We start from the raw sequence: 23,702 nt of genomic DNA, 5'->3' as shown, positions 1-23,702 counted from the left end.
AGTGTTAAAACACTTAGGTCATAGTCTTTCAGAACAGCTCGCTTTGGACGTGGCATGCCTTATTGCTCGCACCAATGTGTATTTTTGTCTTCCCCTTTACTTTTTTGGGGGGTAACAGAGGGGACTGGAGAGACTGTATTAAATAATAATAATAAACAAATGTGTTCAGCTCTAAGATACAGTGCTGATCAACCTGTGTCTTAGCCGAGCAAGTACCTTTCTAAGCCAGGCTCACAGCAAAACATTTTCAGCAAAAACTACGTGTCTAGTTTTAAAGATTTTTGGAAAAGAGGGATTAAGTACCAGGATTTTCGGTATGTGTAATTATATAACCATATTGTTTCTTGAACTGAGATTTCATGTACACGTGAAGAATGGCTTTGTTAAGGGATATGAAGTTAGAAAACATGTCTGCAGAGAAATTCGGAGAGATTCCTCTTTTGAGATTGAAGGGATTGTTTTATTTTTCTAGAGCCCTTTCTCCCTGAAACATCCTAATCATTTGTAGTACCGGGTCACTTGGAGACGTTTTGTCAGTAGTGACTGAAGAAAGGAAAAAGCCTGTATTTTTTTCTTTTCTATCTCAAGTCTATATGCCTAGTAAAGCTAAAACAACACCTGTAGGTGTAGTGCAGATGGCTTTAACAAAATTAAGCAGTAAAAAATTAATTTTTAATTCATTTTTTGGACACTGGCTTCTCCGCTTGGAATACTATGTATAACTGAATGCTTGTTTGAGATTTACGCTCATGATATTTGGTATTTTGAAATAATAGTAATTTTTGTCTGATAATATTTTAGTATCAGTGATTCATTTAACAAAAAATTTTGAAAGCCTTAAGGTATAGATTGTGTTCTAGGCATCGAGGACAGCTGTGAACAAAGCAGTAAAAAATCCCTGCCATCAGGACACCTGCGTAGCTCTGCGGTTGAGCGTCTGTCTTCAGCTCAGGGCGTGATCCTGGGGTCCAGGGATTGTGTCCCTCATCAGGCTCCTTGTGGGGAGCCTGCTTCTCCCTCTGTATGTGTCTCTGCCTCTCTCTGTGTCTGTCATGAACAAATAAATAAAATCTTTAAAATAATCCCTGCCATCATAGTGCTTACGTTCTAATGTAAACAAATGATGAAAATATATAGTTTGCTAGATGTCAATAAGTGCTATGAGGAAAAATAAAGCAGGGAAATGAGATGTACCAGCAGAATGGTGAGATTGTCGGGTTGCAGATTATTTATTTATTTTTATTTTATTTTTTTAAAGATTTTATTTATTCATGAGAGAGAGGCGGAGACACGGGCAGAGGGAGAAGCAGGCTCCATGTAGGGAGCCCGATGTGGGACTCAGTCCCGGGTCTCCAGGATCAGGCCCCGGGCTGAAGGCGGCACTAAAAGGCTGAGCCACCCAGGCTGCCCCGGGTTGCAGATTTTGAATGAGATGGTTAGGGAAGGCCTCACAGAAAAGGTGACCTTAGAAAAGAACCTTGACGGAGATGAAGCAACTTGTGTGGATTGTCTTGGGGAACAGCACTGCAGGCAGGGGAAACGGTGCATTCAGAAATGAGGTAGGAGAGTGCCTCATTTGTGCACTCTCCTAGTAAGGAGGCCAAGGTAGAGCTGTAGGAGGAGAGAGTAGTACATACGATCATAGAGAAAGGGTAAGGGAGGTTGTGTAGGGCCTAATAGACATTAGGCTTCTTGCCTAATAGTTCAACAGTTGTTGAACTTCTACTCTGAGACAGGAAGCAACTGGGATGTTGTGAGCAGTGCAGTAATGATACTTGATGTACTCTCTAAAAGGCTTGTTGGACTGGCTTGTTGATGAGACTGTTAGAAGCAGTTAGAAGCTGTTGATTAGACTGTTAGAAGGTTAGAAGCAGACTAGCTAGGAGGCTCTTTTTTGCTTTGTGATGTAGGAGGTGTTGGTGGCTTAGACCAAGGCGATAGCAGTGAAGTAGTGAGAAACTGGATGTATTTTGGAGGTAGAGCCAGCAGGACTTGCTGATGAATTAGATAAGATATTCGTATTCAAAGAAAGTGATCAAAGATGACCTTAAGATTTTTGGCCTAAAGAATTATAAGCATCTCTATTTACTGAGATAAGACTGATAGCGAAGCAGGCTGGAAAAGAATAGTTCAGTTTTGGACATGTTACATTTGAGATATCCATTAGACATTCAAATGGAGGTGTCAGGTGGGCAAGACCTCTCTCAGGGGTCAAAATTTACATGTAGACATAAATTGAAAGCCATGAAATTGGATGGCATTACCCAGGGAGTGAGTATAGATAGAAAAGAGAAAAGGCTCAAGAGTTGAATCCTAGGGATAATCCAACATTCAGGGGTGAGGATGAAGAGGAAATTGAAGAAATTAAGAAGCATGGCCAGTAAGATGAGAGGAAAACAAGAGAATGTAGTACCAGGTTCCCAACTAACAGTCTTCTTGACTGTTTCCACAGAGCTTCATTTGGGGATGTGGAAACAAGGCCAGTGAGTTAGGCAAATTTGTCAGGAGGTTGTTTCTGTTTTGCTGCATTAATTTCAAAGTTAAATATAGTTAAGTTTCTATTTTACTTTTATGGAACTGATCTATTTTTATCACACTGTTTCTTAGCAAGTTGTCACCTAGCCTGTAGAAGGTCTAAGTGACTTCTATTAAACATGAATTCTGCTGATTGCTTTGTAGACTTTTTTTTTTTTTTAAGATTTTATTTATTTATTCATGAGAGACACAGGGAGAGAGAGAGGCAGAGACACAGGCAGAGGGAGAAGCAGGCTCCATGCAGGGAGCCCAACGTGGGACTCGATCCTGGGTCTCCAGGATCACACCCTGGGCTGAAGGTGGTGCTAAACCGCTGAGCCACCAGGGCTGCCCTATTAGAGCTTTAGATTTTTTCTTAGATACTTCTTGTAGTAAAGCCTAGCTTTACCAACAGTGGAAAAGACTTCTTTTATATTTAATATATATACACATACACATGTATGAAATATGCGTATATATACAAAATATATGTGTATGTACATATACATATGAAATATTTACATCTGAAATATATATATATACATATGAAATATATGTGTGTATATATACACACACACCCACACCCAGGTATGCTGGTATTTCCTATTGTCCTTTCTTTTTTTTTTAAATCTTTTTTTTTTTTTTTTTTAATTTTTATTTATTTATGATAGTCACACACAGAGAGAGAGGCAGAGACCTGGGCAGAGGGAGAAGCAGGCTCCATGCACCGGGAGCCCGACATGGGATTCGATCCCGAGTCTCCAGGATTGCGCCCTGGGCGAAAGGCAGGCGCCAAACCGCTGCGCCACCCAGGGATCCCTATTGTCCTTTCTTTAGTTCATCTTAGCTATTATGCTTCTCCTATACACTGTATATTTTTAAAATACACTTTATCCATAAACAAATGTCCTTTAGATATTAAAGTAGAAATATTTACGTTTTTTAAAATGTTAAATATATGAAAAATATTTCAAATTGATTGTTGCATAAAGAAGAAAGGGAGGGGATCCCTGGGTGGCTCAGTGGTTTAGCGCCTGCCTTTGGCCCAGGGCATGATCTGGGAGTCCCGGGATCGAGTCCCGTGTCAGGCTCCTGGGCATGGAACCTGCTTCTCCCTCTGCCTGTGTCTCTGCCTCTCTCTATGTCTATCATGAATAAATAAATAAAATCTTAAAAAAAAAAGAAGAAATGTGTAAATAGAAGTTGTTGGAATTAGTTGAGATGTAGAAAGGCAGACATTTTGAATTTTCTTTTATGCCTCTCATTTCCTCTGAGACCTAGCTGTAGGAATTTACATGGCTTGATTTACAGCAGTAGATCTTTTAGGCAATAGAAAAATGAAGGACCTTTATTTAAGTAACATAAATATGCAAACTCCCAGGAGGGGGCTTATGGTTTTTGCCTCTCTCTTCCATAGTACCTTATATATGGTGTTTAATAAATGAATGAGTATAAAGTTTACATATGAGTCCACAAGTTGTGTGGTGGCCAGAATATTTTTAAAGCACTCCAGTGGTAGTTTGGATTCAGTTCTGCTGAGGAATACTGAAGTATGATGGGTGCAGTCACTGCCACAAGCCTTTGTTTAGAGTTCTTCCTTGTTGCCTCTATTTATTTTAACTTTGGTTTTCTCGGGTATCGTTTCCAGAAGAGCTTTGAGGCAGTGAATATGGTTTAAATTCAAATATAATTAACCCTCGAACAAAGGGAGGTTGGGGGCGGAATGACTTCCCCCATACAGTTGAAAGTCTGGATATAACTTTTGACTCCCCCCAAATTTTACTAATAGTCTCCTGTTGACTGGAAGCCTTACTGAAAACATAAACAGTCAAATAATACACACTGCGTATATTATTCTATTACATTCTTAGAGTAAGCTAAGGAAAATTTTTTGAATATTTACTTATTTTAGAGAGAGAGAGAGTGTGTGCGCACAAGTGGGGAGGAAGGGCAGAGAGAGAGGGAGACAAGCAAACTCCCTGCTAAGGAGGGAGCCTGATGAGGGACTCCATCCCAGGACCCTGAGATCATGACCTGAGCCAAAATCAGGAGTCTGACACTTAACCAACTGAGCCACCCAGGTGCCCCAGAAAAAAGTGTTTTTTTTTAGATGTATTTATTTATTTTAGAGAGAGGAGGAGAATGCGTATGCATGTGGAGCAAAGGGAGAGAATCTCAAGCAGACTCCCTGCTGATCAGGGAGCCCAAGGATCTCACCACTGTGAAATCATGACCTGAGTAGAAACCAAGAGCCAGAGACTTAACCAACTGAGGCACCCAGGCACCTGGAAGAGAAAATGTTATTAAGAAAATCATCGGGATGTCTCGGTGGCTCAGCAGTTGAGTGTCTGCCTTTGGCTCAGGGCATGATCCTGGAGTTCTGGGATTGAGTCCCGCATCAGGCTTGCTGCGAGGAGCCTGCTTTTTCCTCTGCCTATGTCTCTGCCTTCTCTCTGTGTCTCTCATGAATAAATGAATAAAATCTAAAAAAACAAAAAAAAAATCATAAGGAAGAAAAAATACATTTACTACTGTACTGTATTTAATTTTTAAAATCTGCATGTAAGTGGATTTGCATAGTTCAAATCTGTGTTGTTCAAAGGTCAACAGTAAAACATGTAGTTGATACTGACAGTATCATGCCATGATAGTTCTGAAAGGAGCCTTAGATATCATTTACAGTGAAGAAACCAAGGCTAAGAGATTAGGGGCCCTGAGAACTTTTTTTTTTTTTTTTTTTTTTAAGATTTTATTTATTTATTCATGAGAGAGAGAGAGAGAGAGAGGCAGAGACACAGGCAGAGGGAGAAGCAGGCTCCATGCCAGGAGCCCGATGTGGGATTTGATCCCTGGACTCCAGGATCATGCCCTGAGCCGAAGGCAGGCGCCAAACCGCTGAACCACCCAGGGATCCCTCAGAGAATATATTTGACTTGCAGCAGACAGCAGACTAGAGTCTGGTTATTCCAGTACACTGTGCTCCATAGTTATTTTATTTAAGCTTAGAAAAGAGATGAGCTTGACTTGAGTTTAGCAAGCACTTCAGGCTGCATGTCATAGTCAAGACTGTTAAAGTATGCCTTTTGAAAACTGGCCTGCTGCTGCATAGGCTTTATGGGTTAGAGCTGCCCTGATCTGACCACCATTGGTAGTATCTTGGTTGTTATCTTGACATTGTTAGTCTTAAACCTAAGTTATTTTACCTGGAATAAATATTATTTATTTATTTAAAAAAATATTTATTTATTCATGAGAGACACAGAGAGAGAGGTAGAGACACAGGCAGAGGGAGAAGCAGGCTCCATACAGGGAGCCCAATGTGGGACTCAATCCCAGGACCCCGGGATTACCACCTGAGCGAAAGGCAGACAGACACGCAACCATGGAACCACCCAGGTGTCCCCAGGAGGCTCTCTTATAAACAAAAAGTCCATTGGAATAAACTGGGAATTCAGAATGTAGCAGCTTTTCAGTGCCACTGAATTGTGACAGTCTCATATTGGCTGGGCTGTTGCCAGGTAAGAAGAAATCCTTTCTTCCTCCTCAGGTAGTCATTTGTGTTTGCAAGGTCTCTCTCTGTTGGTTCTGCTATTGAAGTGTGGTGGGGCATGAGAGCTCCCCCTTCTGGCCTGTGGCTTCCTATTTAATGAGGTTTCCCTTCATACATTTCACACCATCCTTGGCTCACAATGTATTATATTTGGGAGTTTAAAAGGTTTGGCCTGGAAACTGGGAGGCTGGGGAAAGAGAAATACAAGGATCAGCCTCTGTTCTAATAAGGCCAAAGAAGATTCAAGGTCTAGTTACTATGAGATAGTGTTAGCTTGATTTTTAAAATTCACTGGGAATAAAACGTTTTATAGTGAAATTGGCCTAGCAGTCAGCGCAGCTAAATTCCCAGTGATAACTGCAAGGCTCAGGCTTCTGTTCAATTGGTTAATGCAGGGCATATCTGCATAAGGAGCTCAATATGAGAGAAGATGAAGCAGGAAGGGAAAGGGGACAAGAGGAGGACAGAAATGTCTTTGGAGAAGAAAATAATAAGGGAAAGAAAAACGGGATAGGGAGAGACAGAGGAGGCTGGAGGAGTGCAGGTAACATCTGCTGAGGTGTTAAGACAGGAATTTCAGGTATTCTGAAATTTGCTTGTACTAATTCCACTGCTGGTCACAGATTTGCTTGGAGTAATGAAAGTATCTAAAATACAGTGCATTATTAGTTATGATTTTCATGAGGCTCCATAGAGAGGAAAACCTTTTCCTCTTCTGAAATTTAATGGAGGATAGAGACAGTTTTCCTATGTAAAATACTTTAGAAAACGAGTGCTATTATGTCCAAACCCTTAATATTTTTGATTGATTACAACCTAAATTTTGTTTTTAAGAAAGTCATAATTAGCCAGTACACTTTGGATTGTTTTTGTTTTTTTAAGATTTTATTTATTTATTCATGAGAGAGAGAGAGAGAGAGAGAGGCAGAAACACAGACAGAGGAGAAGCAGGCTCCATGCAGGGAGCCTGATGTGGGATTCGATCCTGGGACTCTAGGATCACGCCCCGGGCCGAACGCAGGCGCCAAACTGCTGAGCCACCTAGGGATCCCCTAATTGTTCAATATTAAATATTTACAGTGTGCCAGTTGTGTAGTATATATAAGTGACAGTAACCATTCTGTAAGAATCTGTGACAAAATAGCAGTAATAACTAACATTTGTTCACTGCTTTCCACATGGCAAGCAAGCAAGCTCGGTGGTAAATGCTTCATAATTATTGCTTCATTTAATCCTGACAACCACCTTAGAAGGTGGCATTATCTTCTCTGTTTTGCAGGTGAGGAAACGGAGACTAGGAAGTTTTTAAGTACTTCACCCAGGTTCTTACAGTAATTGATTATATGGGAGGAGGGATGGACATAAGTGTCTTCTCATATTCTGAACTTCCTATACGGTATGTCCTGTATTAACAAATGAAGCAGAAACCTGAACTCCGGATTGAAAGTCTGTCTGGCATGATCCATTCATGTCCATAACCACTACATTTGCCATCTCCTTAATGACATGCACTATTATAATGCAGATTGGAAAAATCTACCAGTGTAGGGACCACATGGATAACTTTATAATCAAATGAGATTATCTTTTTGCTTCTTATAGGAAAAATATTAAGAGGGAGACTACTGGTCTTTATGACTTTATGGTCTGGCCTAGCTTGTCTCTTTTATGGTCAGCACTGATAATGTCTCTTGTGTGAATGAATTCCCTTATTCATTCATTAAAAATTGAGGAGAGTATATATATGATGTTACTGTTGTTTTTATTAATGAATGTTTATAAAGATTTTACTATATAAATATAAAGCATTTACTAACTTCATAAATCTTTCTTTTTATTTTTTTAATTTATTTTTATTTACTTATTTATTTTTAGAAGATTTTATTTTATTTACTTATTTATTTATTTTTAAAAGATTTTATTTATTCATGAGAGACACAGAGAGAGAGGCACAGACACAGGCAGAGGGAGAAGGAGGCTCCATGCAGGGAGCCCTACGAGGGACTCGATCCTGGGTCTCCAGGACCACGCCCTGGGCAGAATGCGGCGCTAAATCACTGAACCACCGGGGCTGCCCTCTTTCATCTTTTTAAAAATATCTTTGCTCTTTTTACTGGGTTTTATCATGTCTTTTCTTAGCATAAATTATTACTTGTCCTTAGATAAGTTTATAGTTTTTTTAAGATTTTACTTATTTTTTCACGATTGACACAGAGAGGGAGAAGCAGGCTCCATGCAGGGAGCCTGACACGGGACTCGATCCTGGGACTCCAGGATCATGCCCTGGGCTGAAGGCGGCGCCAAACCACTAAGCCACAGGGGCTGCCCTGGTTTATGGTTTTTAAAAGGAATGTATGTTTACTTATGAAACCATAATTAGAGCTGGATGCACAGTCAGGAGCCAGGAGTCCAATCCTGGCCTGTGAGTTAGGACATCTGTGGGCTCAATGTTTTCATCTATTTCAAAGGGGTTAAGTGAAGTGACTGATTTCTGAACATACCACTCCTCTCTTCCATGAGCCTGAACTTGTTTTTGAGTGAAAAAACTAAATGTATCTGTTTTTGAAAAAATTAATCCTAAATGATAGAGTACAAGGGTATATATATATGTGTATATATATGTACACCACATATGCCACATGAGGACCAATTGAGTAATTATAATTTCAGCCACAAGGAAAGGAAAAAAAATCCATTAGTCTTTGCAGTTCCCTTTACAGGAAAGGTGCAGTTTTTAATAAGTTTTTTGAAATATTAATATCAGTTCATGGACTCTCAGTTATTATTTACATTGGCCCTTAGGGAGCCAGGGACCTCTGTTTGAAATCCCTGTATTAGATAATCTCTAGAGGTCTATACTAGCAGTATGAATGATACTGCCAACTATCCACAAATCGGATACTGCCAACTATCCCACTGTAGGATCTTAGAATATTTTTTTTCCACCTAAAATTCTTCATTAGCTTTCTTAGGATTCAGACTCTACCCTGTATCTTATTTTGTTCAGGCTGCTTATAAATAACAAATTTATTTCTCACAGTTCTGAAGGCTGGGAGTCAAGGTCAAGGTGCTGGCAGATCCTGTGTCTAGGGAGGACCCTCTTCCTGGTTTACAGATGGCTCTCGTGTGGAAGGGCTGACAGCTCTCTTGGTTCTCTTTTATAAGGGCATGAATCCTATTCATGAGGGTTTTACCCTCATGACCACTTCCCGAGGGCCCCACCTCCAAATACCATGACACTGGAGATTAAATTTCAACATAACGAATTTTGAGAGGGACACATATTTAGTTTATAGCAACCTGGTTTGGAAAGCTCTTCGTGATCTGGTCATGTCTACTTTTCCAGCCTTTTCTGATCGGATCACTCCTTCATGGCTATGTTGATTTTCTTGAAGGTCCTTAAAAACCGGAAGCTCTTGCTAGTCTCATACTGTGTTCATCTTCTCTTGTCTCCCTGAAATCCTCTTTTTAGACCAGCATTGTCCATTATAAATATAATATGAGGGATCCCTGGGTGGTGCAGCGCTTTGGCGCCTGCCTTTGGCCCAGGGCGCGATCCTGGAGATCCAGGATCAAATCCCATGTCAGTCTCCTGGTGCATGGAGCCTGCTTCTCCCTCTGCCTATGTCTCTGCCTCTCTCTCTCTCTCTGTGTGACTATCATAAACAAAAACAAAAACAAAAAAAATTATAAATATGAGACACATATGTAGTTTTAAGTTTTCTAATAGTCTAAAAAGAAATAGATATTAATTTTGATGATGTATTTTATTTATGTATGTAGGATATTATTTCAGCATATAATCAATATGAAAATTATTAATGAGATACTTAACATTCTGTTTTTCTTACTAATCTTCAAAATCCAGGGTGTATTTTACACTTACCTCACATCTCAATTTGGACAAGTCACGATTCAAGTTTTTAATAATCGCATGACAGAGCAGCCCCATATCTTTACAATATTGGCTTCTTCTCATCATTTAGGTCTCTGCACAAGTGTTACCTCCTCAGATTGGCCTCAGACCATCCTGTATAAAATAGTGTTCTTCCTTTCTCTGCCTGCCCCACTCTTGCCAGTAGCCCTACTTTATTTTCCTTGTAGCACTTATTGGCACCTGACAGTTTACAATAAATGTATTTGTTTACTTTTACTTTTTAAAGTCAGTTTTCCCTATTAGATTTTTGGCTCCTAGAGGGCAAGACCTTTTTCCTTCTTGTTTATTATTGCATACACAGTGACCAAAATAGTGACACACATAGATTGTTAGAATAAAATAATTTCGAGATAATTTGAGATGGACAAAAATAGACCTTTTCCTTTTTATTACTGAAATTAAAATTAGCATATTTGATTTATGTGTGGGTTTTTTTATCCTCTAAAATGGAATCTAGAGTTTTTTTAAAAATGAGAAACTTGGGATGCCTGGGTGGCTCAGCGGTTGGGCGTCTGCCTTCAGCTCAGGGCATGATCCCGGAGTTCTGGGGTCGAGTCCCACGTCGGGCTCCTGCATGGAGCCTGCTTCTCCTCCCTCTGCCTGTGTTTCTGCCTCTCTCTGTGTCTCTCATGAATGAATAAATAAAATCTTTAAAAAAAAAAAAAGAGAAACTTGAGATTGATGAAATAGCAAGAGAGGAGATAAATGATTAATTTTTGTAAAAAAGTAGGGATGCCTGGGTGGCTCAGCGTTTGAGTGTCTGTCTTCAGCTCAGGGCATGATCCTGGGATCTGGGATCAAGTCCCACATTGGGCTTCTCCCTCTGCCTGTGTCTCTGCCTCTCTCTCTCTCTCTGGGTCTCATGAATAAATAAATAAAATCTTAAGAAATAGTTTAGTAAAAAAATGTATGTCAGCTTTGTGGTGAGCTCCTAAAATTTCTTAGCCTATTTGCTCTTGAAATATACTATGACAAATTAATAATCTTTTTAAAAATCAGTTTTATGCAAGCAAGTGTATAGGTAACAGCAAATTTGTTTTTGTTTTTGTTTTGTAAGCGTATGACATTTATTAATAAACTAATGCTAGATGACATATAAATGGTGAGTAGTATTTATAAAATGTCAGAAAATGTTGTACTAAAGATTACTTGTAGCTTCAACTCTGACTTTAGAGGAATATCTTAGGAAAATGCCTTCATAGTTTCCTCCTTCCTGGCCATGTCACACCAGTTTTAGACAGTCAGCAGGACAGTTCCTTTGTTTCTATGAAGTTTAATTCTCTATATTTTCCCCCATATTTTGTCTGTATTTTTTTTTTAAATTTATTTATTTATTGAGAGACACAGGGAGGTGGAGACATTGGCAGAGGGAGAAGCAGGCTTCCTGCAAGGAGCCTGATGTGGGATTCAATCCCAGGACCCCAGGATCAGGACCTGAGCCAAAGGCAGATGTTCAAGCACTGAGCCACCCAGGGGCCTATTTTGTCTGTATTGTACAGTACTAAAATGTTACCATCTAATGACCTTTTAGCCAGAGATTCTAAAAATTTTTAATATGAGACTGTTTTTTCCACATTACTTTTCAAACAAAATGAGTATACGGAGCTAAGAAGTGAGAATTCTAGGAAAAAAAAAGGAAGTATATTAGATGCTCCTGAGATGGCACATCATGAAGATAAGTTGCTTTCCCAGACATCCCTGTGCCTTTTCAAAGAATCTGACTTTTACTAATTTTATTCTAAATTAAATATTATAACTTTTAATTAACATGAACTTTTTGAGTTAATACCTTTCATTTTTCTTTTATAAACTTATATCACTCGTACAAAGCTATTTTTTAATTCTTTCTTTAAATGACTTTCAAAGACATGTACTAGCACTATTAAGTCAGAAGTCACCTTAATACAATGAAGCTATGAAAAGAGCTGACATTTATAGAGTCATGAATTGTGATTGGTGATTTATAAACATTACTTTTGGTCTTCACACTAACTTGAAGGTGTTATTTTCCTCATGTGAAGTGTTCACCAAACTCTCAGGGACTGAAAGCTGGGATTATCTCCCAAGCTGTCTGACTGCAATATAGTCCTCTTCCACTGTGCTCACCACCCCTTTGGATCCTCTAGACCAGCTGTCCTCGACTAGAGAGTGGTGACACATTGGTGGGCCTGCTGGTTCCGAGCTGAGTCACAGTAATTATTAACAGTAGTTTAGATACTGAGGTTGTAAATGATACGGGTTTTAAAAATAAGTGAGTAGAATCAAGGTTTTCTCTCTAATGATGCCATTCTCACTCAGTTCCATTCTCCTGTGCTTTTATTGGGTGGAAGAGGAAGAGGTGGAATCATAGGCACCACTGTAGTAAAAAAAAGAAAAAATTGTTCATAATCTGAGGACACACATGGGAGTATGTTTTTCAATACTATGCTGATCTAGACAATTAGATACTTTTTAGATACTTTGCTCAGTTATAAAATGTGATGGTTTCTTGGGAAGAGCTTTAAACCACAGAGTGAAATAAAAATAGGAGGTAAAATTATAATTTTAAAGAGTTGTAAAGTCTTTTAAGTTCAACTCTGCTGTGAGGACCAGCATGCTGAATGCTTAGATGCAGGTTCTGAAGTCTGAAACCTGGGATGCCTGGTTGGCTCAGCAGTTGAGCGTCTGCCTTCGGCTGGGGATGTGATCTCAGAGTTCCGGGATCGAGTACCGCATTAGGCTCCTGCATGGAGCCTGCTTCTCCTCCCTCTGCCTCTCTTTCTGTGTCTCTCGTGAATAAATAAATAAAATCTTAAAAACAATAAAAATAAAATAAACTGTGAAACACAGTTTTAAGATAATTTAAAGTAGTCTATTTTCTACATCACAAAGGCCTTGTGTGATGTAAATCCACCTGTTTTACATAATTTTCTCCTACCCAAGCCTGGAGAATCCAGGTACCTGCTTTGAAGACCAAGTTTTCTTGCCCTTACTTCTTGTCTTCTTTTCCAGTATAGCACGTTCTTACAGTCATTTATTTAACACAGAGACTTACTCTGTAGTTCAAGGAAACAGTGTAGAAGTGATACATAAATTAAGTTTTTGATAGTCTATTTTTTAAAGATTTTATTTATTTGACAAGTTGAGAGCGCACAAGATGGGGGAGGGATAGAGGAAGAGGGAGAGGGAGAAGCAGCAACCCCCCCCCCCCCCCCCAGCAGGGAGCCCGACGTGGTGCTTGATCCCAGGACTCCGGGATCATGATGTGAGCTGAAGACAGACGGTTAACTGATTGAGCCACCCAGGTGCACAGTTTTTGATAGTCTTAATTCTTCTGTTCAGTTTGGCACAAATTTGCTCAGACCAGACTTTTTGTACATTTTTTTTCCTAATCCTTTCTTCAGAGATCACCCTTACTTTCACCTCAGTCCTCATGAAACTGCTTAAAAAATTGCTCGTTTGGGGGGCAGCCCCAGTGGCTCCCCGGTTTGGTGCCTGCTTCAGCCCAGGGCTGATCCTGGAGACTTGGGCCTGCGTCGGGCTCCTTGCATGGAGCCTGCTTCTCCCTCTGCCTCTGCCTCTCTCTCTGTCTCTCATAAGTAAATAATATCTTAAAAAAAATAAATCCTTCAGTTACCTTCATCTCCAGCAGGAACTGGGCAGAGTTTCTTATTTTCCATGGCTTTTCAGGCATAATACTTTGTGTTCCTAGTATACCTTTAGTTTCTTTTTCTTTTCTCATAGTTATTTGAGAAAACAGGGACAATCTGGTAGATCAATATTTTTTCTGTATAATAAATTTACATCCTTTTTTCCCTTTCTTTTTGCTGTAAATTGGGACTAAAATAAGGAAGGATTGTTTCCCTCTAGACAGGTGAGACAGGAATTGTTGGGAAGGAGAGTGAGCATCTTGGACTCTTTTTTTTTTAAATATTTATTTACTCATGAGAGAGCGAGAGCGAGAGCAAGAGAGAGAGAGAGAGGCACATAAGCAGAGGGAGAAGCAAGCCCCATGCAGGGAGCCCGATAATGGGACTCTATCCCAATCCCAGTACAGGTACCGTAGGATCAGACCCTGAGCCGAAGGTAGATGCCCAACCACTGAGCCACTCAGGTGTCCCCTTGGACTCTTGTATGATTTCTTGATTATAAGAATCGGCATCAGCCTATCGAATGGAATTCCATGAGAATCATCTACAGACTTGCATAGGAATAATTTGAGCAGTAGAAATTTAGAACTGGTTATAGGTTTAAAGATTATGGATGATTCACTTCCAGGACCACAGTGTTTTATTTTATTTTCTAGGTTAATTTCTCTTCACTTCATTTAACCCTAACCTTTAAGGAAATTTAAATGGCTGGGGTAACAAGATAACAGATTGTTTCAGAATGTTTCCCACCTCCTGTCTCAAGTGTATTCTATTTCTTAATAAATAAACTTTTGTCTGGATTTCAAGATATTCTGGCTCAGCTCCAGGGAAATTAGCTTTCCACCTTGACTTCATTTGCTTTGTGCCATTGTTCATGAGAACAATGACTGTGATTTCACAGTTTCTTGAGGTGATTGTGCCAAAATAGGTTATTTTGTTTAGCTGTTCTCACTCCTGGCCAGCAGTGCTTATTTTTCCATTGGCAGCTATAGCCACCATTTTATTTTATTTTTATTTATTTTTATTTTTTTAAATTTTTATTTATTTATGATAGTCACACAGAGAGAGAGAGAGAGAGGCAGAGACACAGGCAGAGGGAGAAGCAGGCTCCATGCACCGGGAGCCCGATGTGGGATTTGATCCCAGGTCCCCAGGATCGCGCCCTGGGCCAAAGGCAGGCGCCAAACCACTGCGCCACCCAGGGATCCCTGATTTTAAATAAATATGTGAAAGGTGTGTGTGCTCAAATGTAAAATTTTGTGTACTCCTCACAGTGAAGGATGAACAGACCTCATTTACTGTGAACCACGCGTAAACTGTCTTGTCCCTGGTGGAAGAGGCCAGCAGGAAGAGTGTAAAATACAGGTGTATGGAGGGTGGAAGGCAATAGAAAATCACACCTCAAGTCAAAAATCCTCTTTTCTTGATCTTACTAATTTTTCTCTCACCCCCTCTTCTACTTGGAACACAGATTTTTATGGTTAAGAGTGTGAGAAATTGTACAGAGGTATCCAGATTAGTGTCCTAGACCCTGGAGCCCCCACAGGTTTAATTCAGGGCTGGGGGAGTCATTACAGTCTCCTGCACAAATGTTGCACCTACTCAAGTTTAACAAAATCACATTCACTCTTCCCTGGAATGAAATCTCTTCAAAGCAGGAGTAAAAATTTAGCTTTTTTCTGAAGGTAGCCATAAGGCCAAGAAGTAGGCATACTTTGTTGAATCATTAGGGGGCAGAGGGCTCGATGTGAAATGTCTGTTGACATGTATGCATGTTTAGTATTTATTTCTGTGCCCCACTGAACTCCGTTGAATAGATCAGGTGACAGCTTTTATCTATCTGAAAGTCAGTCTTTGAGAGACAGCTGAAGCCTTGGTGTATGTGTGTGAGGGAGAGAGATTGGTGGTGTTTTTTTTTTAAATATAGGAGAAGTAACTTCTTAAATCCTTTGCTTTTAAAAATAAGAAATTGTTTTGTAAAATTCAGATTTGCTTTGGGACTGACAGTGTAAATGGTTGTATTATTTTAGTAAATACAACTGAAGAGTTTTTGAATGTCTTCTGAAATGAGATATAGTCTTCTCTCAAGTGTGGGAACTGTTTTATTCCCTGTTCCCCTGATTCCCTGACCTCTGCCTTTTGACCCTGCTGCTTTGTGATGAGATTATGGGCCCCTGAGCTTTTCCCCAATATACCCGAGGTTTCCTTACACAGCAACATAAAACTTTATGCTTCCTTAAAGGATGTTCTTAGAATTCAGAAGAACATTCAAATTTAATTGTGGACATGAGTTTTGTAAATATTTTTTTTCTTTAAAAAGTCTTTTTCTTTTTTTTTACTTTCCATAGTACCTATGTATTTTCTAATAGGAACTTTAATTTGTGGGTATTTGTATTTGTATGACAATGTGTTTTTTCTTTGGAGTAAAATTTTGTAAAGTAGTGTTGATTATTTAGGGAGAAACTAAAATTAGAGCTTTCCAGGATAAGGGAACCCAAGAGAGACCCAGCTGTTTACTCTCCATTAGTTGTCTATTAGGTATGAAAAGTTAAAATTTGGATGTAGGGAGTGTCCTACAATAGCAACAAAATGAATGTTTTTGGAGAAAAATCAATGCATTAATCTGCTTTTCTTATAATAAAGGCTTTTTAGAAACTTTATCAGTTGTTTAAAATAGAGTAGAAAGAGAATCAGGGATAGACCAAAGGAGATGAACCCATATGGTTTTGCTACTTGTTGGTAGTACATATAAGAGGTTGTTTGTGTTTTTTTTATCCCCCCCCAGACATTTTAGTAGGACTTTCTGAGGAATGTCTGTTTTATACACTGAAATATTCCGCCAGGAGTGAGGATAAATAAAATAATTGTTGTGAAATAATAAAAGGCAGTAAGTGCTTTTTAAAAAATTGTGGCTTTTAAATTATAAAAATAATGTATGCTCATTTTAAAAAATGGAGAATACAGGATTGCATTAAAGAAAACAATGATTACCTGTAATCCCAAAGGGGTAGAATTTAAAATAAAAATAGAAGTTCTGATTTCTGGTCACTAATTAGAAGCCAGAGTGACCATTTTACTGAAGTGGTGTGGTTAAATGAGCTGAGCAATAATCTGAGAAACACAGTAACATTTTTTTATGTCAAAGTCATTGCCACTGATTTAGCATGTGACATTTTTAAAGACCTCTGTAAATAATTGTTGATTGAAAGAGTGAATAAATAGAGTTGTCTACTTCAGGTGTTTAATTTGAGGGATAACAATTAAATTCTTAGTACTTGCAACTTTTTTAAAAACCAAAATTCTTTATACTACCAGTAATTAAGGTGAAATGGGAAAGAAAGAATAGCTTTGAAACTGAGGAGTTTAATGTTACAATAATCTATCACAATTTTTTTTTCCCCACTATGGAAAAGAAAGGGGAAAGAAAGCACTGGTGACAAAGGAGATGGGAAGACAGGAGAGAAGCTAGTGAGCAAGAGGCAGTTCAGTGACAAATAAGGTAAACTTTTGATCTGGGAATCTGATTTGTTTGTAGTCACATAGCAGGATGGAAATTTATTTAGATGGTATAAGATACTTCTGACAGAAAATCTTTGTTCAGGTTTCTGGAAGAGAATAATATTTTAGGGAGACTGAATCTGGAAGCAGCAGTAGATTTAACACTTGTCCCTCACAACTCCTTTCCTGTCTCCCTTTGTAGGGACTGTGTAAACATTTCATGGTCAGTGCTGGCACTAGCTGTAGAGAATACAGAGAATGTCTGTTTTTCTTTTCATGTAGTGGAGTAGTAAGAACAAGGACAGTCTTTTATTGTTTTGCAGTGTTTTGGCTGAAAATTACTTTACTCCTAAAACACACTTGTTATTAGTTTCATATGTTTAAAACAAATTAAGACCTTAAGAAAGCAAAGAAGGGATATTTGTCATAGTAATTGAAAAAACTTATACAAGGGTAGATGTGCTTATCTCGTTTTCTTTAAATCAATTTATTAGCGTGAATAGGATTTTTGTTGTAATGACAGTGCTTTCTAAAATTTTTTTGAGTAAATTAAACCTTCCAAAAAAGAAAAAAAATACTTAAAAATTTCTTTTTAAGCACAAAATGAGGGGGGAGAGAGAGAGAGAGAGAGAAAACCCTAGTTAGTTTTTGTCTGGAGAGAGATTATTTGCATTTTTGTTTCTACTTAGGTTATTTTTTAGGATGGGCAGAATTAAGGTGAATTTTGGTTGCTCTAAATACTGTGACCGGCACTGGTTTTTAAAATTTTTTTTTTTGGAGCATATAACACAAGAAAGTAGAGGAGCAAACTATGGGGGAAAAGGAGCTTATTTTTCCCCACATCTATGCTCCCCTATTTTGTTTCTAGAATCAAATGTACATGTTACATACTTAAAAGATATGTAGACTAGCTTGCTTTTAAGTATTTCATGGAGTGGGAGATGATTTTGTAAGAGAGGTTGAATCTAACTTTTGGATGATTTTTCTGTCACAGTGCTTGTGGTTATAAGTCAGAGAGGAACCCAAGAACTAAAGGAATTTAGCTGCTTCAAATAACAAGTTTTTTTAGGGGTGGGATGTTCAGGTATAATTTGAGCAGAGTTCTGGCATTGCAGTTCTTTATGCTCTGTTTGTCCCCAGTGTTGATGACTTCCTTTTCAGTGTGGCTTTTTTCTTTCAAGGTGATAAAATGGTGGTAGGAGTTCAGGCTTCACATTTGCATATCACACCCTCCCTAGAAGAGATTTAACTTTCCTCCTTCACTCCCCACTCACATTATGAAATACAAATCTAGGTCTTTGCTGTGATTAGACCACTTTAGGTCGCACTTCCCCTGAGGCCAATTTTTAATACAATAGTGTGACAAGGAAGATGGGATTAAAGTAGAGACCAGGGCGCTTGGGTAGCATGGTCAGTGGACTGTCTGACTCTTGATTTGGGCTCAGGTCCTGATCTTGCAGTTGTGTGGCTGAGCCCTGCATCTGGCTCCATACTCAGTGCAGTCTGCTTGTCCCTCTCCCTCTCCTCCTCCTCCTGCTTTATCTCTAAAACAAATGAATAGATAAAAATCTTAAAAAGAAAAAAAAAGCTGTCTAAAGATGGTTCGGGATGAAAACTAGGGCTGCTTCACCATGGAAGGGGAAAGGAAGTGGCTGTTGGTAAGCAACCTAACTTAATGCCAGACTATGAAGAAGGCCCTTTGAGAGACAGAAAAGAGCCCCTCAAAGGTTTGGAGCAAGAGAATGTCAGCTCAAAGCTGTGCTTTAGGAATATTACTCTGGACGAAGGGTGTAGAATGGAATTAAACTAAGAAGAAACTAAACCAATTAAGAAATTGTTGTTCTGCAACTTTACCAGATTCATTTATTCTGATAGGTTTTTGTTGGACTCTTTAGTGTTTTCTATGTATAATATCATGTCATCTGCAAATAGTGACAGTTAAATTTCTTCCTTCCTGACTTGGTTGCCCTTTTTTCTTTTTTTTTTTTCCTTTCGAATTGCTGTAGCTAGGACTTTCAGTATTATGCCAAATAGAAGTAATGAGGGTTGGTGTCCTTGTCTTATTCCTGACCTTCGAGGAAAAGCTCTTTTGTTTTTCACCATTGAGTGTGATGTTTGCTGTGGGTTTTTCATTTATGGGAGGCTTTATTATGTTGAGATATGTTCCTGCTAAATGCACTTTGTTGAGTTTCTGCATGAACAGATGTGGAATTTTGTCAAATGTAGAAGACTGTTTTACAAACTAGAGGAGAAGGGCCTGAATTAGGATAGTGGCAGTGGGAGTAAAGAAAAGAGGATGGATATAAGAGAGAGGACAGACATTAGATAAATTGATTGGACAACTTTATTGTATGTGAGATTGAAGGAGGGATGAGACACATAGAACTGAGATTTTGGGCCCAGGCAACAGGGATATATGATGGTGTTATTCAGAGAAGGAAGGAACACAGGAGGAAATAAGTTTTAGAGAACATTTAGGTCCATTTTGAATTTGTGGTAGTGATAGTACATATAACTATTTTCCTTTACATCAGGGAGGACTAAAACTACTTTCTTGGGACACCTGGGCTGCTCAGCGGATGAGCGCCTGCCTTCAGCCCAGGGCATGATCCTGGAGTCCCAGGATTGAGTCCCACATTGAGCTCCCTGCATTGAGCCTGCTTCTCTTTCTGCCTGTGTCTCTGCCTCTTTGTCTCTCATGAATAAATAAATAAAATCTTAAAAAAAAACAAACAAACTACTTTCTTTACATCTTATTATGATAGAAATATTTATGTTAAAGGGTGTGTGTACAAATAAGTGGTGGAGCTAGAACTTGAATTCAGGGCTTCAGATGCAGAGTTCTGTGTTCTTTCCCTAATGTCACACTTACCTCCGTTTGTAGACATAACTCATGAATTTTTCCCTCCCTCCCTTCCTCCCTCCCTTCCTTCCTTCCTTCCTTCCTTCCTTCCTTCCTTCCTTCCTTCCTTCCTTCCTTCCTTCCATTGAGGAACCAGGAATGGGTGCATGTTAATTTAAATCTGTACTTTTAAACACAAAATATAAAAATTCTCTAATTAAGAAAAATGTAGAGCTAGCCAGATACAAGCTGAGACTAGTTTTGAATTAGGATGGTTTGCTGGGCATTAATTAGTAAGTAATTTACCTATTTTCTGCAGTGCTTCAGTTTGTAGCTAAAACACAGAGGTTTTTTGTTTGTTTGTTTGTTTGTTTGTTTTTTTAACACAGAGTTGTTTTTGTGATAGACTTTAGTAGTGCATTTAAAATGTATCTGTATTCTTCAGCAGTGAACCGTATATCCTTTGACATTTTGGGGTTTGTACAGCAAGCAATTGTCTAACCAGTTGGAATGTCTGCGGGGTGCTTGCCATGGGTTCTAGGTGTCCCTACCTAAACTGTTGAGGTCATCTGGTAATACTCTAGAACTGTGTGTATTGTTTAGCTGATCTTGCGTAAATGGTGCTTACTTTAGAGCCTGACGGGAAGTTAATTGCTTGCTAAACATTAGCTATTATCCTTATTAACATAATTGGTTGGAGGAAGCCTCAGACACTCTGATGAGATTTAAGGTGTTGATAGAACTCTCCTTCAATTTCAAGACAATCCCTCAGAGGTTGTGTCCTTTTTTTCCTGAGGGATAAGTTTATCCATATAAAAAAAAAAAAAGGTAATACATTCATGTGGTATCATTTTCAGAATGTTTAAAAACATATATCTCATCCTTTTTCCTAGCCTTTCAGGTCCTTTCCTCAGACACAATCATGTTACCATGTTCTTGTGTGTACTTCTAGAGGTATTTTCTGTGTTCCATGGCATGTTTTTAAAGTTAATTTTAGATTATACTCTTTGAACTTTGATGTATTTCTCTTATGCATGTTACTGCCTTTTTACCTCACTTTTTTTTGTAACAATAATAAAGGTATTGTTCAAATTATATTTTCTATCGTTTGTTTATTTATTTATTTATTTATTTATTTTTAAAGATTTTATTTATTTTATTCATGATAGTCACACAGAGAGAGACAGAGAGGCAGAGACACAGGCAGAGGGAGAAGCAGGCTCCATGCAGGGAGCCCGACGTGGGTTTCGATCCCCGGTCTCCAGGATCGTGCCCCGGGCCAAAGGCAGGCGCCAAACCGCTGCGCCACCCAGGGATCCCTATTTTCTATTGTTTAAAGCAGGTCAGATACAGTCCCTAATTTGCAGTTGGCAGTCCTGTTCAGAGATGCTAAATGAATTGCCTAAGTTTACATTGCTAGTGGCATAATAATAATAATAATAATAGTTATTATTATTATTTTGCTAGTGGCAGAATTAGAACCAGAAGGAACGTTCTTCTGAGTCCAAATCCAGGCTCCTTTCACTACAGAGGAACTTAGCCATTCTCTTGTGTCAAAGACACAAGATGGACAACAATGCACTTGTACCTATAAAGAATGATAATAAACCCATACATGTTGCCTTAAATGACATTGTAAATGAAAACACGAATAGCTTTGGGCCATTTTACACTTGAGATTACAGATTTGGTTGGCTGCTCATCTATTTTAGGAGTAGATTATCTACATGTAATTAAATGCACCTATATAAGCAAGACATACAAGTTAGGCAAGAGGGCTCAACAACATAGATGTAAAAGGACTCAATAGGTAGAATCTTTTCTTTTTAGCAGGTAGTTGAAAGTCATCCACAAGTGTAAATACATATGTTGAATTAATAAAAGTTTTACTTAAAACCTTTATTATCTGAATTATATGATATCACCTTGACTTTATAGAGTCTTGTGCTGAAGGGAAGTTTCAGTGGATTATAGTAGTAAAGCAGGAAATTATACAGTATAGAATATTTTTTGTTTAGAAAATTAAAAAAAAAGTGTAGAAAATTTGAAACGTAAAATATGTTAGAAATAGTTACCACTTTTCTGTGTATGCTTCTAAAGATACTGTGTTCCTCTCAAAGCTCATGTTTGCTATAATATTTTCTCTATATAAAAGAGAATAGTTTAGTTAACTCTCAAGTGCCTGTCAACTAATTATCACCTGATCGCCAGTATTATTTCATCTTCACTGTCCTACCTCCTTATTATGCCTGTGAGTTGGTACAGTATTATTTTGTAATAAATTCCAGATTTTATGTCATTTCATCCATAATACTTTATAATGTGTCTCTAAAGATAAAGGCTCTTTTTTTTTTGTTTTTTTTTTGTTTTATTGTATTTTTTTTAAATTTATTTTTTATTGGTGTTCAATTTACTAACATACAGAATAACCCCCAGTGCCCGTCACCCATTCACTCCCACCCCCCGCCCTCCTCCCCTTCTACCACCCCTAGTTCGTTTCCCAGAGTTAGCAGTCTTTACGTTCTGTCTCCCTTTCTGATATTTCCCACACATTTCTTCTCCCTTCCCTTATATTCCCTTTCACTATTATTTATATTCCCCAAATGAATGAGAACATATAATGTTTGTCCTTCTCCGACTGACTTACTTCACTCAGCATAATACCCTCCAGTTCTATCCACGTTGAAGCAAATGGTGGGTATTTGTCATTTCTAATAGCAGAGTAATATTCCATTGTATACATAAACCACATCTTCTTTATCCATTCATCTTTTGTTGGACACCGAGGCTCCTTCCACAGTTTGGCTATCGTGGCCATTGCTGCTATAAACATCGGGGTGCAGGTGTCCCGGCGTTTCATTGCATTTGTATCTTTGGGGTAAATCCCCAACAGTGCAATTGCTGGGTCGTAGGGCAGGTATATTTTTAACTGTTTGAGGAACCTCCACACAGTTTTCCAGAGTGGCTGCACCAGTTCACATTCCCACCAACAGTGTAAGAGGGTTCCCTTTTCTCCGCATCCCCTCCAACATTTGTTGTTTCCTGCCTTGTTAATTTGCCCCATTCTCACCGGTGTGAGGTGGTATCTCATTGTGGTTTTGATTTGTATTTCCCTGATGGCAAGTGATGCAGAGCATTTTCTCATGCATGTTGGCCATGTCTATGTCTTCCTCTGTGAGATTTCTGTTCATGTCTTTTGCCCATTTCATGATTGGATTGTTTGTTTCTTTGGTGTTGAGTTTAATAAGTTCTTTATAGATCTTGGAAACTAGCCGATAAAGGCTCTTTTATGTCCACTTTAATATAGTGAATTTTGATTTTCTATTTATTTTTTATTTTTATTTTTAAAAATTTTTATTTATTTATGATAGTCACAGAGAGAGAGAGAGAGAGAGGCAGAGACACAGGCAGAGGGAGAAGCAGGCTCCATGCACCGGGAGCCCAATGTGGGATTCGATCCCGGGTCTCCAGGATCGCGCCCTGGGCCAAGGGCAGGCACCAAACCACTGCGCCACCCAGGGATCCCTGATTTTCTATTTAATCTTTAGATTTCAATTACAATTTATGTATCGAATAAATACTATGAAATGCCGTAGTCTCATTAACCAAATGCAGTAATTAAATCAAGAAATACATTTTATGTGTGCTTTTAACATTTTTAAAGTAATATTGTCAGAGGTTTTGAGGAAGTAACTAATTATTAAAAATTATTCATATCCCAGCTTAGAAATT

At 38.6% G+C, this 23,702-nt stretch overlaps 1 protein-coding gene across 8 annotated transcripts in view; it reads left to right on the top strand.

Moving 5' to 3' along the window:
• The window catches only part of DENND5B (DENN domain containing 5B), a 199,377-nt gene that overhangs the window by 1,215 nt on the left and 174,460 nt on the right, over positions 1 to 23,702 (top strand). The gene's annotated exons all lie outside the window — the stretch shown is intronic.

The sequence above is a fragment of the Canis lupus genome, chromosome 27 (assembly GCF_011100685.1).
Source record: "Canis lupus familiaris isolate Mischka breed German Shepherd chromosome 27, alternate assembly UU_Cfam_GSD_1.0, whole genome shotgun sequence".
Lineage (NCBI taxonomy): Eukaryota > Metazoa > Chordata > Mammalia > Carnivora > Canidae > Canis > Canis lupus.
This window is presented reverse-complemented; position numbering and strand designations above follow the sequence as displayed.